A 12,548-nucleotide genomic window follows, 5' to 3' on the forward strand; every position below is an offset into this window, starting at 1 on the left:
GAGCGCCGCGAGTGGGGTGTGGGCTAGGTGGCAGAGAAGGGGGTGGCACAGGTGCAGACTTGCACTGCCCTGAGATACCAGGCAAGGTCATTTGATTTCAAACAACTGGGTTATTGATCCTTAAAGAATGTCTCTCTGGTGCTTCCTGCTCCCTCCCCTCTCCCTTCCCACTCTGCCCACAATAGAGACCCATATTTGAATCGGGTTTATCATCACTCACATTCGCTATGAAATTTGTTTTTTTGTTTGTGCGGCAGCATTGCAGTTGAATACATAAAATTACAGTACTTTGCAAAAGTCTTGGGTCTCCTAGCTAAACTGTACTTACAGTAGTGTACATGGCTAGGACAAGCACAGAGGCATGTGGGCCAAGCACAGGTAAGTAGAAGTGTCAGTGAGAGAGTGTTTGTGACTTTATGATGGTGGATGTTGTTACCAGTATGCAGGGTCTGACCTTTACAGCTTGTTTGTTTTTTTATAAGCCCCTCTATAATCTGTACCGCAATTACTGGCTGCGATGTGAACAGGTGAAAGGCTGAAGGGTGTGAGGTAAATGTTAATGGGTGCTGCCCTCGTCACCTGCCTGTTTGGAATTGATGGTAACTCTGAGTTTCAGTATCGAGCGGAGGGGAAAAAAGGCCTGGTGGAGGGTTAGGATCATTTGTTCTCTGCGTCATCAGCTCATCACTAATTGCCGCTGAAGTAAGTGGTTTGCTGTGCTGGTTTCAAGGGAGAGTCATGTACGTGTGTGGACTGGACGAGACTGACAGATTGCCTTCCATAAAGTGCATCAGACCAAGTGGGCCTTTGTGACAGTCTGGTAGTTCTTTAGTTACCAACGCTGCAGCTAATTCTATTGAGTGCATTGAACCGGACTTCCTCAGCTGCTGTGCTGAGGTTTGAACTCGAGTTTCCAGAACATCAGTCTGGGCCTCCAGTTTACTAGTAATGCTGCTGTTTACCGGGTCTGGTTATTAAAAGTCGGAGGCAGCACTAGGGTATTAACCCTGTGTACCTACTCCACCGTTCAGTACGTTAGTGACATTGACCAGTAGCAAACAATGTCACATGATTCCCTTAACCTTGCAAAATCTGTCAAAGTTCAAAGTATAGTTACTATCAAAGAATGTGTACTATAAACAGCCCTGAGAGCCACCTTTTTGCAGTCAGCCACAAAACAAAGAGGCACGATAGAATTCAGGAAACAAAGGCAGTCACCCATCCAGTGTGCGGAAAAGAAAGGACAAATCTTGCAAAAGATAAAAAAGGCAGACAAACTATGCACAGAACATGAGCTGTAAAGTCCCCGAAGGCAAGTGCGAGGCCGCGGAGCCAGTTCAGCACTACGGTCGGTCCAGGAGCCCAGTGTCTGCAGATCACAGCTGTGGGGCTTGGTTTAGAGCTTTGGTGAGTGCCGATGGCTGCCGGCCACACCTGCAGAGTCAGTTTAGCGCTGAGGCGAATAAAGTTTCACGGAGTGGTGAGCTGAACACCCTTGGCCTCGATGCCGAACTCTTTTCAGTCTGGCCTGGTACTTAAATCGGCTGAAATGTCAGTTGGTTATCCAGACCGCTTCAGACCGGCCCTGAGTCCGTTCCGACAGAGGCCACTGCAGTCGTACCTGCATACTCGAGAGTCCAGCTCGCTGAATGTTTCAGGATGTGACCAAAACACCAGGTCATACTGACAGTGTAAAAGTGCGCCTCACTGCGGGAAATTGTAGAGTGCGGATTGCAGCGATGATTGTCCTGAAAAGGTATGTTTAGCAGATTGTTAGTGGTTGTGTTGGCTGCCTGCAAAGTGTGGCCGTGTCTCACCAGTACCATCTTCAAACAATTTCTCTTAATCTTCCAAAATCAATCTAGCGCTGTCTGAAAGGGTGCAGCCATACTGTAGCAGTTAGTTTGGCGCTATTACAGACCCAGCAGCCTGGGTTCAGTACCCGCTGCTCTCTGTAAGGAGTTGGCACATCCTTCCCATGACTGCCTAGGTTTCCTCTGTGTGCTTTGGATTTCTCCCACGTCAAAAAGGCGTACAGGTTAGTAGGGTAATTGGTCACGTGGGTGTAATTGGGGTGCTGGCTCGTAGGGCCTGTTACTGTGTTGTCTCTCTAAACAAACAAATGAACTTCACCTTCAAAGCCATCCTGAGTGGAGAATTCCAAAAGATCTTTACTCTCTCTCCCTGAACAGTTGACCCCTTATTTTGAGGTTGTGTCCTCTGGTTCTAGACACCAGCCAGGGAAAACATCACCTGTACTGTTCCAGTCCTTTGAAAAAGTTTGGAGCTTTCAGTGAGATAATCTCTCATTCTATGTTTGAGTGTCTGGACCTATCCAACTTGATCTCTTTTGTCACGGTTCAGTCAGAGGGCGAGCCAGGGTACCAGTGAAGAGCTGGTCAAAGTCTACAGGGCCAAAGAGGAAATGAAGTGGGAGCAAGACTGGGTTTTTAAAGTTTGAAGATGGCAGCTGCTGGTTAGATGGAGAACTTTTATGGGAAATTAGTCTGAAGCGTCTCGATTTGTGGCGACAGGCCGCAGAGATGGGGATGATGCATATGGAGTTAATGTTGGTCGGCTGAGAGAAATCAAATGACTGTACTGAGAAAGAAGCCAGCAGGATGAAGACACTGATGAGGTTAGAGAGGCCTTGTGGATTAAACCACAAACTTTTTTTGTACCTTAACTTGGAGTATAACTGACAACCATCTTCCGTGGGTAATGGACGCCACACTGTCTTTGCACTCATTTGGACTTTGAGAAGGTCTCACTTGAAGCAAGCTTAACCTAGTCACAATAGGTGAGTTTCTATAGACCATACACCCCACATGTGAATGCAGTCTCAATTGCTTTCCTTTCTGTGTACATAGATTAACTGAGGATTACAACACTGAATCTCCAAAGTACCACGTTTTCTGAATTTAGCACTTCAACAGAAGGAATCTGGATTATATTAGTAGATCTTTGGATAATTGAAACAGCTCCCTGAACTGTTTCAATAGCCAAATGTTCACTCTAACAAAAAACAGAGGTTTATATTTAAATGTTCTAGATTGGTTGCCATAATCTAGTCTCACCTAAGTAACGATGAGATTCATAAATTGGTGTCTGTTTTACAGAGGAAGAGAAAGATGTAAATACATTTTGTGCATTTTCCATTGTTTCAACAAAAGGCCCTAACTTAATGAATAATTTATACTCTCAGTATGTATCATTATGTAGACATTGTAGCACAATAACAGCAATGAGATGAACTTTTGATCTAGGTTTACTGCGGTTGGCCAATGATATTTGAACCCCAGGGAGAAATTACCGGTCCTCGGTATATCGGCTAGACAGGGTAATGTCCACCCTGCTTATCCAGGGTAGATATTGCCGCAGATTGCTCTGCTCCTGTCGCAGCGTGCCTCCTATACAAGGGGAGGTTATTGTCACTGACTGTGGAGAATTGAGCAAGTTGCTCACCTCTGACAACCAAACACACGTGCGCAGGCATTGCTGGAGGAGCTCAGCTGATCAGGCAGCATCTGTGGAAAGGAATAAACAGCTGACGTTGATGAAGGGTCTCGAGCCGACACTTTGACTTTCTTCCACTCCGTAGGGGCTGCCTGACCTGCTGAGTTCCTCCAGAGTTTTGTGTGTGTCTCTCTGGATTTCCGGTAGTCTCGTGGGCTTCTCACCTATGTCAGTGCCCTCTCACTGTGCATTCTTGTGCAGCCCTTTGTATGGCAATTGAGCCCACTGTTAAATGGTGAGACAGCGTTTAGTGCTCAGCATCTTGAGATGATGTTGCTGCTCACCCAGGATGAGCGGTGCCTAGGCTGAGACCAAGGTAGATTGTTCAGCAAGACAGTGGGATGAGGGAAGTGTTTTCTGGGCACCTGGACTTCCCTGCATCGTGACAGGTACTGGAGTTTGTTGGACTGACCACCGTGTCCCAGATGGTATGGCTGCAGGTTTTGATGTCACTTACAGCCAAGTAATCATCGGTGGCCTGTGAAGAGTGTAGGCCGTACTCAGGCACTGGACCCAGAGGAGGATTGAGATCTGTTTCTGCCTTGGTCATGGGTGAAGCCAACGTAAACTGATTTTCTTTTTCACCCCACTCCCCAGAGAGTGCATCACCTTTCAAACTATCCTCCTTCAAATGTTGTGCATGAAGTCACCAGGTTACCTATTGAGAAGTGAAAGGCCTAGATAGAGTGGATATGGACAGGATGCTTCCTATAGAGTGAGTGAGTGTGAGTGTGTGTGTGTGTGTGTGTGTGTGTGTGTATATGTGTGTGTATATATATATATATATATATATATATATAGCCAGAGGGCACAGAATTAAAGTTTGCCCCTTTAGAACAGGGATGAGTGGTTTTTGTGCAGAGGGTGGTATGTCAGTGGAATTCATTGTCACAGATGGCTGTGGAGGCAGTCATTGCATAGGTTGGTAGGTAAAGTCGATTAGTAGGGGTGTTTAGGGTTACGGGGAGAAGGCAGGAGATTGAGATTGAGAAGGATGATGAGCCATGATGAAAAGGCAGAGCAGACTCGATGGGCTGAATGGTCTAAGTCTGTTGTTGTGTTTTATGGTTACCAGTCCAACATGTGTTTATCCCAGCCCATCGCAGAACGTGACATGACGACATGTTTTCCTGTCTCTACACCTCAAGGCTCAATCTCCATCTCAGCTTCCCACCTCCACTGTGATAGCATTGCGCTAACTGCTGCCACTACAGTGGGTGTCCTGCTGGTCTCTGTACTCCGCCCCCCTCTGAACCCTCTCGCCCTCAGTTTTCGTTGTGCACAAGGCTTGGTCATTTGTCCACAGGCTGTAGCAAGGCCTGGATCGCGGTGGTTGCTGCCAGAAGTCATGCTGAAACAGTGCTCATTATGATGAGACAATGTTGCAAGCATCGTCAAGGCAACCACTCTGAAGTTAGCTTTCCCTACTTCCCACACTGAGCCAGAGGTTGCTGGCATTCCAACCCTCATACTTGAGGGCCCAGGAGGATTAGCTCGTCTCCCTCTGCGACGTGAAAGTTTTTTTTCCTAGGTTGAAGTAACAGGGCTTCTCATCTATCTATTTCAAAGCTGGGTCTTGTGCTTCTGTTGTGTTGTTTCTGTGGTAGGTCGTGAATAGTCACAAGATACTCACATACCACAGGCACCCAGACCACTTTGTTCCTCACAAGGAAGTTCACTGCGTGAGGACGGAGCTCCTTTCCCGTTTCCACTTCCAGCCGGACGTGTGCGCACTGCCTTGTTCTTTGCACAGTCATCTCCTGCTCATTTTCTGTCACTTCAGGGCAAATTGTCCAAGCTCCCAGGATATTATAGTGGAACAAGGCATGGGCGTCTGGCTGCTGGCACTGGTCTTGAGATCCTGAGGTTCTGGGTCTCGAACTTGGCGTGGCAGAGTTGGGAATGTCTGAGATCCTGGGGTATATTAGCTGAACAGTGCTTTGGTCTGTGGCTGCTTGGGTTGTCCATGAGACCCTGAAGTTGTGGGTATTGGACTCTGCCTGGTGGAGTGGAATGTGTGATAGCTATTGTGCACCAGCTACCAACAAGCTTCACAAACCAGTCCTTAGTCTCAGGTGACCTGAGATGAGACTTTGGTGGACGTATATGACCGCAGGTTGGTACCTGCTGGCATATGTATACTGTCATACGTTTGCAGGTTCAGTCCGGGCACAGTTATTCTTGCCTCTCCCCTCCCTTTCTCCAGCCTCTCACTTTCAGTTTTCACCGTGCAGTGAAGGCTGTCCATTTGTCCGCAGACCACAGCAATACTGATCCCGGTGAAGGCTGGGTTCCTGAGGTGGGCGAGGGACTATCCCACCAGGAGGATCAGCTCCTGGCAGTGAATCCATTGTCTTTGGTTTTACAAACCCTCATGGATGCCTTCTTTGGACCGGTTGGATCCTGGAATATCTACAACGTAAAATTTGCACAGAGAACACTAAATCACAATGCAGACCCTTCAGCCCACAATGGTGTGCCAGCCTTTGAGCCTGCTCTAGGGTCAATCAAACCGAACTAGCAAATGCAGGAAGCACTCGGCAGGTCGGGCAGCATCTTCAGAAAGAGAAGCGGAGTTCGTGTTTCAGGTCACAAAGACTCACGAAGGGTCTTTACCCGGAATCATTCACTGTGTTTCTCCCTCTGCAGGCGCGTGCCTGGCCCGCTGGGTATTTCCAGCATGTTTTGTTTCTTTATTTCAGAATGGCAACACCCGTAGGGTTTTTAACATATATTTTTATTCTTCTATGAAATGAAACTAATTTTTTCAAAAAGCAATTTTATCTGGATCTGAAACAGCCATGAAGATAGATATCTTTTTGTTAATTAGTCAGCACTTGAGAACTGTGAATGTTTCTGGTTTGAGCTGGTTATACTGTGACAATGATTACATTAAGATTGGGGCCTGACTGCAGCCTTTCATTGACAGCTGAAGGCTTTGTAACTGAGGCTCACTTGCTCTGCTGCTAACTCCCAAGTGCTGTCGAAGCGAGGGCTGTCAGTCTGCTCTTCGTCTCCATGGAAAGGTGCAGGAGGAGGTGCACCATGCTGTCACTCCCAGCTGGACTGCGGGCAAAGTTCACCAGCGCTTGCATTCTACAGAATCTCACTCGCCATTTTGTGGATTCAAAAACAAAAGATCATGGGCTTAGCCTCTCCTTTGGTCTCCTGTTGTCAGTCTCCGATGCATTTGAAGGGCAACGCCGTGGGGGGCAACTGTCTGTGCTCAACTACTAGACTACATAAGTGCCAGGCAAAAGGAAGAGTGTTGCCTATGGAAACTGTCCAGCGCAGGTTGAATTGTGTTTATCTGGAGCTCAAACACGAGATGTGACTTTTAGGACAGTCAGGCTAGAAATACTAAATTAAACTCTGGTATTTTTGGCATGTATGACAGATCAGATTTAAAATTCCATGTGGGCCTGCAGTGTAACTTGATTTTAGCAGCATGATAATGAACTCATCTCCTCGTACGAGTCCCTGCCCTTTCTGGGTATCAATGGCTTTTCAAGCGGATTGCAGCCGCTTGTTACAGCAACTAAGGCACGTTTGGACACGATAGATATAATCGAATTGCAGGCTCTTATTCTCTTCACAGCTAGATTCCCGAGCTTGGGGGTCCCACACTCTGCTTCGGTTAGGTGTTCCTTTAAAAAAACAAACTCCTCTCTTCAAAGGCTGCTCTCTCGTCACGATAGATCTTCCTCCTTCACTCAGTGCACTGCTGCTGAGTGCCTTGGGGTGGTTTACAAGCTATAAAGTTGCGTATGCAAACATCTTAAGGGCATGGTTGCTAAATGAGGTGCAGCAAGTAAAAGTTATGGAGTAGCCTCCTGTCACACTTGTATAGTAGGTCCAAGGAGATGGAACATTACAGCACAGTGCAGGCCCTTCGGCCCATGAAGTAAGGCGCAGAAGTCATACGTACCTGAGCTGTAGTACTGTAGTGGCAACATCTTAACTATCCCAACACCAATCTAACTCTTTGCTCCTTGTGGCCCAGTTATCCAGCAACTTTGCCTTGGCTTCAATTCCTGACGGGTGTGAGTCCTTGGGACACTTTCCAAGGGTTTGGATGTTTATTCCAAAGCTGTTGGCCTAGGTGGTTAACGTTGACTGTGCCGTGGGTTAACCTGACTCAGACCTTGCATGTCCCCACAGCCTATGGTCAGTTGAGGTCACTGTGAAGGGTCAAAGCCTAGAAGCCCTGAAAGATCTTCCTTTTTACTGATGTAACTGGAATGGCTGTCAGATGAGGTTCAGGGTAGGAGTTTGGCATGTTGTCCACCTCCCCACTTGAATAACCTTCCTAGGATGCCTTTCATAAAGGTATAATCCTGCTTGGGTACTGGGGAGAGATTGGTGCACTGGAGAACTAGCTCTTGCCTTCATAACTGCCTCACCATTCCAACTACTCGAGTTCAGCCCTGGCCTTGGGTGCTGACTGTGTGGCGTTCACGTTTCTGCCTGTGACCACATGAGTTTCCTTGCAAATTGCAAAGGCGTATGGGTCGTTAGGTGCATTGACCACTCTAAGTTGTCCCAGGTGTGCCCTGTAGGTGAATGGTAGAATCTTGGGGGGGGAATAAGGATGCAGAGGGGATAGAGAGTGATGGGACAGAGCTGAGGAAGGCAAATACCACATCTGCGATTCAAGAGTAAGTTCTAATCAGACCAGCAAATGTGATGTGTGGTTTAATGAATCTGAGTCTCAATTTAGGAATATTGCAAATTTAATATAAAAAAAGTGACCTTCTGTAAGCTTGAGGTTATGATATTTAATAAGAATTAATAGAAGCGTCTCAATGACAGGTTTAAAATGGCTGTACCTAATAATTTTATGTCTGGAAGCTAAATTCCATCTGTTTTCCTTACTTTCTGCTCCTGTCTGCTTTCGATATCATTCCTAGGGGATTGGAGATGAAGGGGTTTGATAAGGTGGATACAGCTTAGCTATTTCCTCCTGGGAAATCTAGGAAAGAAGGGCTAATTAAACTATAGCCAGGCCACTTGCGAGTGAAATCGGCCAAGGCACTTTTACACCAAGACTGGTGACAGACCCGGGCCGTTTAGCCAGAAAGTTGTTGGTGCGCAGAACGAAACGAACCCGTGGTAGGCCAGGCTGCCTGGCAGGGTAAGGACGCAAAGTCACAGATAGGCTGTGGTTTTAAAGTTTCTTCCTCCCCTTCACTTTAATGTTTGGTTAGTCTCATGGTGCAGCTGATAGAGCCACTGCCTTATTGCCTCAGCATCCCAGGTTCAGTCCCAGCCTTGGGTGCTGACTGTGGAAGTGGCACGCCCTCCTTGTATCTGTGAGTTTCCTCCCGAATCGCAAAGACTTACCGGTTGATAGGTGAACTGGTCGCTGTGAGTTGCCCCCGGCGATTAGGCAAGTTCTGGAATCTTAAGGGTTGATGAGGAGAATATGTAAAGTGTAATGAGGGATTTGCTTCGGGTTAGTTTAAATTCGGAGTTCCCAATGTGAGGTCCACAGATCCCTTGCTCAATGGTATTGGACCATGGCATAAAAAGCGTTGGGAACCCCTGGTCTAAATGATGGTTCACGTGGTCACAAGTGATCAAAGGGCTTGTTTGTTGACTACGGCTCAGTATTCAACACAATCATACATTCAGGCCCAGGTTTTGGAGCTAGCTGGTTAGAACCATGTACCTCCATCTGCGACCAGATCCTTGATGTGCTCTCCGGGAGGCCACGGTCTGTGCGGATTGGAAATAACATCTCTTCCTCGTTGACAGTCAACATTTCAAGGATGCATGCTTAGCCCATAGCTCTACCCTCTCTACACCCATGATTGTGTGGCTAGGCACAGCTCAAAAACCATCTACAAAATCTGCCTGACACAACTATTGTTGGCAGAATTTCACTTGGTGCCAAGAAGGTGCAAGAGCAAGGTAGATTAGCTGGTTGAGTGGTGTCACAGCAACAAACTTGCACTTGTAGTCAGTAAGACCAAAGAATTGATCGTGGATTTCAGGAAGGGGAAGTCAAGGGAACACACTTCAGTCCTGATCAAGGGATCAGAAGTGGAAGGGACGAGCAGTTTCAAATTCCTGGGTGTCAGCATCTCTGAGGATGTATCATGGGGCCAACATCTTGGTACAATTACATAGAAGGCACAACAGCGGCAATATTTCATTAGGACTTTGAGGAGAGTTGGTAAGCCACCAAAGTCGCTCTCAAATTTCTATAGATGTGCAGTGGAGAGCATTCGAACTAGTTGCATCATCGTCTGGTATGAAGGGTCAGAAGAAGCTGCAGAACGTTGTGAACTCAATCAGCTCCACCATGTAGACCGTGAGCCAATAGGGTTGGTCGGTACCATCTGAGGGGAATAATGCTCAGTGATTTTTGGCAAGGTATACATCTCTAGAGTTAGAAAATATGTGATAGCATTGCACCAGTGGTAGCTTTATGTGTGCTCTCATGCATTTTATAATTCTACCCTAAAATAAGCATTTCTGAAAAGTAGCCAATATAAATTACAACATATATATTCAACCTAGTGGTATTTTGTCATCAGTGATCCCTCAACATTGAAATTTGTCGCAATGATAGCTGAGTTCAAGCACTTTTCATCAAATGTTGTTATAAAATTCTCCATTGAAAACTGTCATTGGTGGCACTTGCAGTACAGTGCCCAATTTCAGTAGAGTGAATAATTTCATTTTTAGAAAAATAGATGTCTGTTGTTTATTTTGGGAAAGTCAATAAAAACCCTAGGACATATATAATCGCATGGATTTGTAAAGAATTTATTCAGGAATTCAAAGAAGTAATCACTTTTTGTATATATTCCGTATTAACATCAGTACAGCAGAAAATGTTACCCCACCCCTCAAAAGGTAAAAAAACTCAAATGGAGAGATTTCTGGAGTTTTATCAATGTCATGATATTTTCAACATTGTTGTATCAAATCAAAAAAATCTTAAGCTTTTGTCATAGCATATAGAATTACAGTACATTAATTCAAATCTGGGGTTTGACACAGCCATAACCTAGACCCTATTTGGTTGTAAAATGAATATATTTAATCAAAGACTGCTTTCCATACTTTCATAACCTATTAATAATCATAATAATTTTCCAAGTCTTCCACGTCTTCATCGGAACTTTCCACACTCTCTGAGGTGGATGACTGGTTCTCACAGTCTGCCAGTCTACACGTCAGTATACCCGAGGCCATTTGCAACACACATACATCTTGGGAGTGAACATTTCTTTGGACAGGTACAGGCCAGTAGATCCAGGACGGCATCGGGTGCTGGCTGGCCTTCCATCCGGTGCACCACCAACTGTTCAGCTTCCTCTTCTCTCTCCATCTTCCATCCTCTGCCAACAGGGCTTGGCATTTGTGGGTCCTTCTCCAAACATCTTCTCTATATACCAGCCTGGTAGTTGGCTCACTGTGCATGTTTTGTTAAGCAGTCCTTGCATGGTGGGAATTGATGACTTTCGATTTCACCTTTTTTGGCACAGAAAAGGTGATACCTGAGCTCATTGACCTTGGTGGTCGATGCTTTTGGGGCATACAGGAGACATGTAAATGCCTCCAGTTTGTCCATCAGTTCTGGGGAGAGGTCCCATTCCTGACCCAACTCTAAGAATGTGTCCTGAGTTTCCCTGTTGCTGGTCATAAGTTTTTGGGCAATTGTCTTCCCTTTGCCTGCAAAAGCGCTTACAGTGTCACATCCTGTATATGCGTGCAACCCAATGAGAGCCCTACAAACCTCCATGCCAACAGTGGCAGCAGCCTTCCTGATGTCTACAAACCTTGTACGGGTTCTAATGCCACACTTCTGGAACAATGGGGCCTCTATCTTGTCACAAATGCTAAAGACATCTGTGTCATCTGAACAGATCACTACAGATTGGTATCCCTCTCTTGTGGCATGGGCAGCATGGAGAAGTAGGCGGCCATCTGCTTCTTCTTGTTGACACTGAAGAGCTGACACCTCCTCACTGTCTTGAGATGTGATTCTGTAACATTTGTCATTCACAGTTGCATACGGAATCTTCTGTAGCTTTGCTCTGTACTCTGCCTTCCTCCATTCATGGACTATGAATCTAATGAGACTATTTTTGTTACTGACTTTGGTCAGGAAGCTCCTCCACTGCCTCACCATCTGTGTGCCTGTGATACCTTGCGACTCATGACCAGTCTCTTCACCCCATAGAGATCTTTCACTATTCTTGATAGAGTTCTCCTTGTATGTGTCGAACACAACATCTATTCTGCTACTCTGACTGCCTTCCCTCAGAGCCATACCCAGAATTGTTGTGACAACATCTCTGAAAGTAACTTGATCACCCTCACTCTTTGGACCAAGTTCATTCCATCAACCACTGTAGTAGAGTTTCCTGGGAGTTGCTCTTCTACTGCTACATTTTTCTGCAAGGTTGTGACTAAAGTAGCTTCATTTGTCTTTCTCAGCAATCCTTCTGGTGTGGACAGGGCCCAGAGCAATGGTCCAAGGGGATGAGAAAGGATATCCTCCATACATAGACAGCGCCGTTGTGCCATCACTGATGTGTCCAAACAAAGGCCTGTGTGCTTTCAAGATGATCGCCCTCCCATTTGATTTCACTTCTCTCTTCTTACACATATCCAACATGATCCAAGATGGCGGCACGACGCAGCTTGCAGCGGCCACTCTGGAACTGATTATCTGTTATTTGTGAAGTGGGGTGCCGTGCGCAATCATAATCGATTGAAAACGGACGTGGAAGCACGGAGAAACATTGGGAAATACCAGGCAGACCTTCTTCGTTGCTGCTGTTGCTGTGAGGTCCGGGACTGCTGGGAAGAACAGGCCCCCAGTCCTCGGGGTCGCATTCCGATAGCTGTTGGCGGGACCGTCTTAATATGCTCGGCAGAGGATGGTGCTCAGAGAAGCTGTACCGGAGGGGTTGGTCGTCGGCTCGGAGTCCTTTCAATGGACTCAGGTTGCTTTTGGTGTGTGCTGCGTCTGCGAGGCTGAGTCGGGCGGCGCCTTGGAAGTCCGTAGCGGG

At 46.5% G+C, this 12,548-nt stretch overlaps 1 protein-coding gene across 5 annotated transcripts in view; it reads left to right on the top strand.

Moving 5' to 3' along the window:
• The window catches only part of hipk2 (homeodomain interacting protein kinase 2), a 253,549-nt gene that overhangs the window by 28,478 nt on the left and 212,523 nt on the right, over nucleotides 1–12,548 (top strand). The window contains exon 1 of one of the 5 annotated variants that reach the window (XM_073058966.1): nucleotides 1,736–1,756. The exons of the other annotated variants lie outside the window; for them this stretch is intronic. The gene's annotated coding sequence lies outside the window, so the exon portion shown is untranslated. Of the gene's footprint in view, nucleotides 1–1,735; nucleotides 1,757–12,548 lie in introns of those variants that run through there. 5 annotated transcript variants of the gene reach the window in all.

This window comes from Hemitrygon akajei, chromosome 10, assembly GCF_048418815.1.
Source record: "Hemitrygon akajei chromosome 10, sHemAka1.3, whole genome shotgun sequence".
Classification (NCBI taxonomy): Eukaryota; Metazoa; Chordata; class Chondrichthyes; order Myliobatiformes; family Dasyatidae; genus Hemitrygon; species Hemitrygon akajei.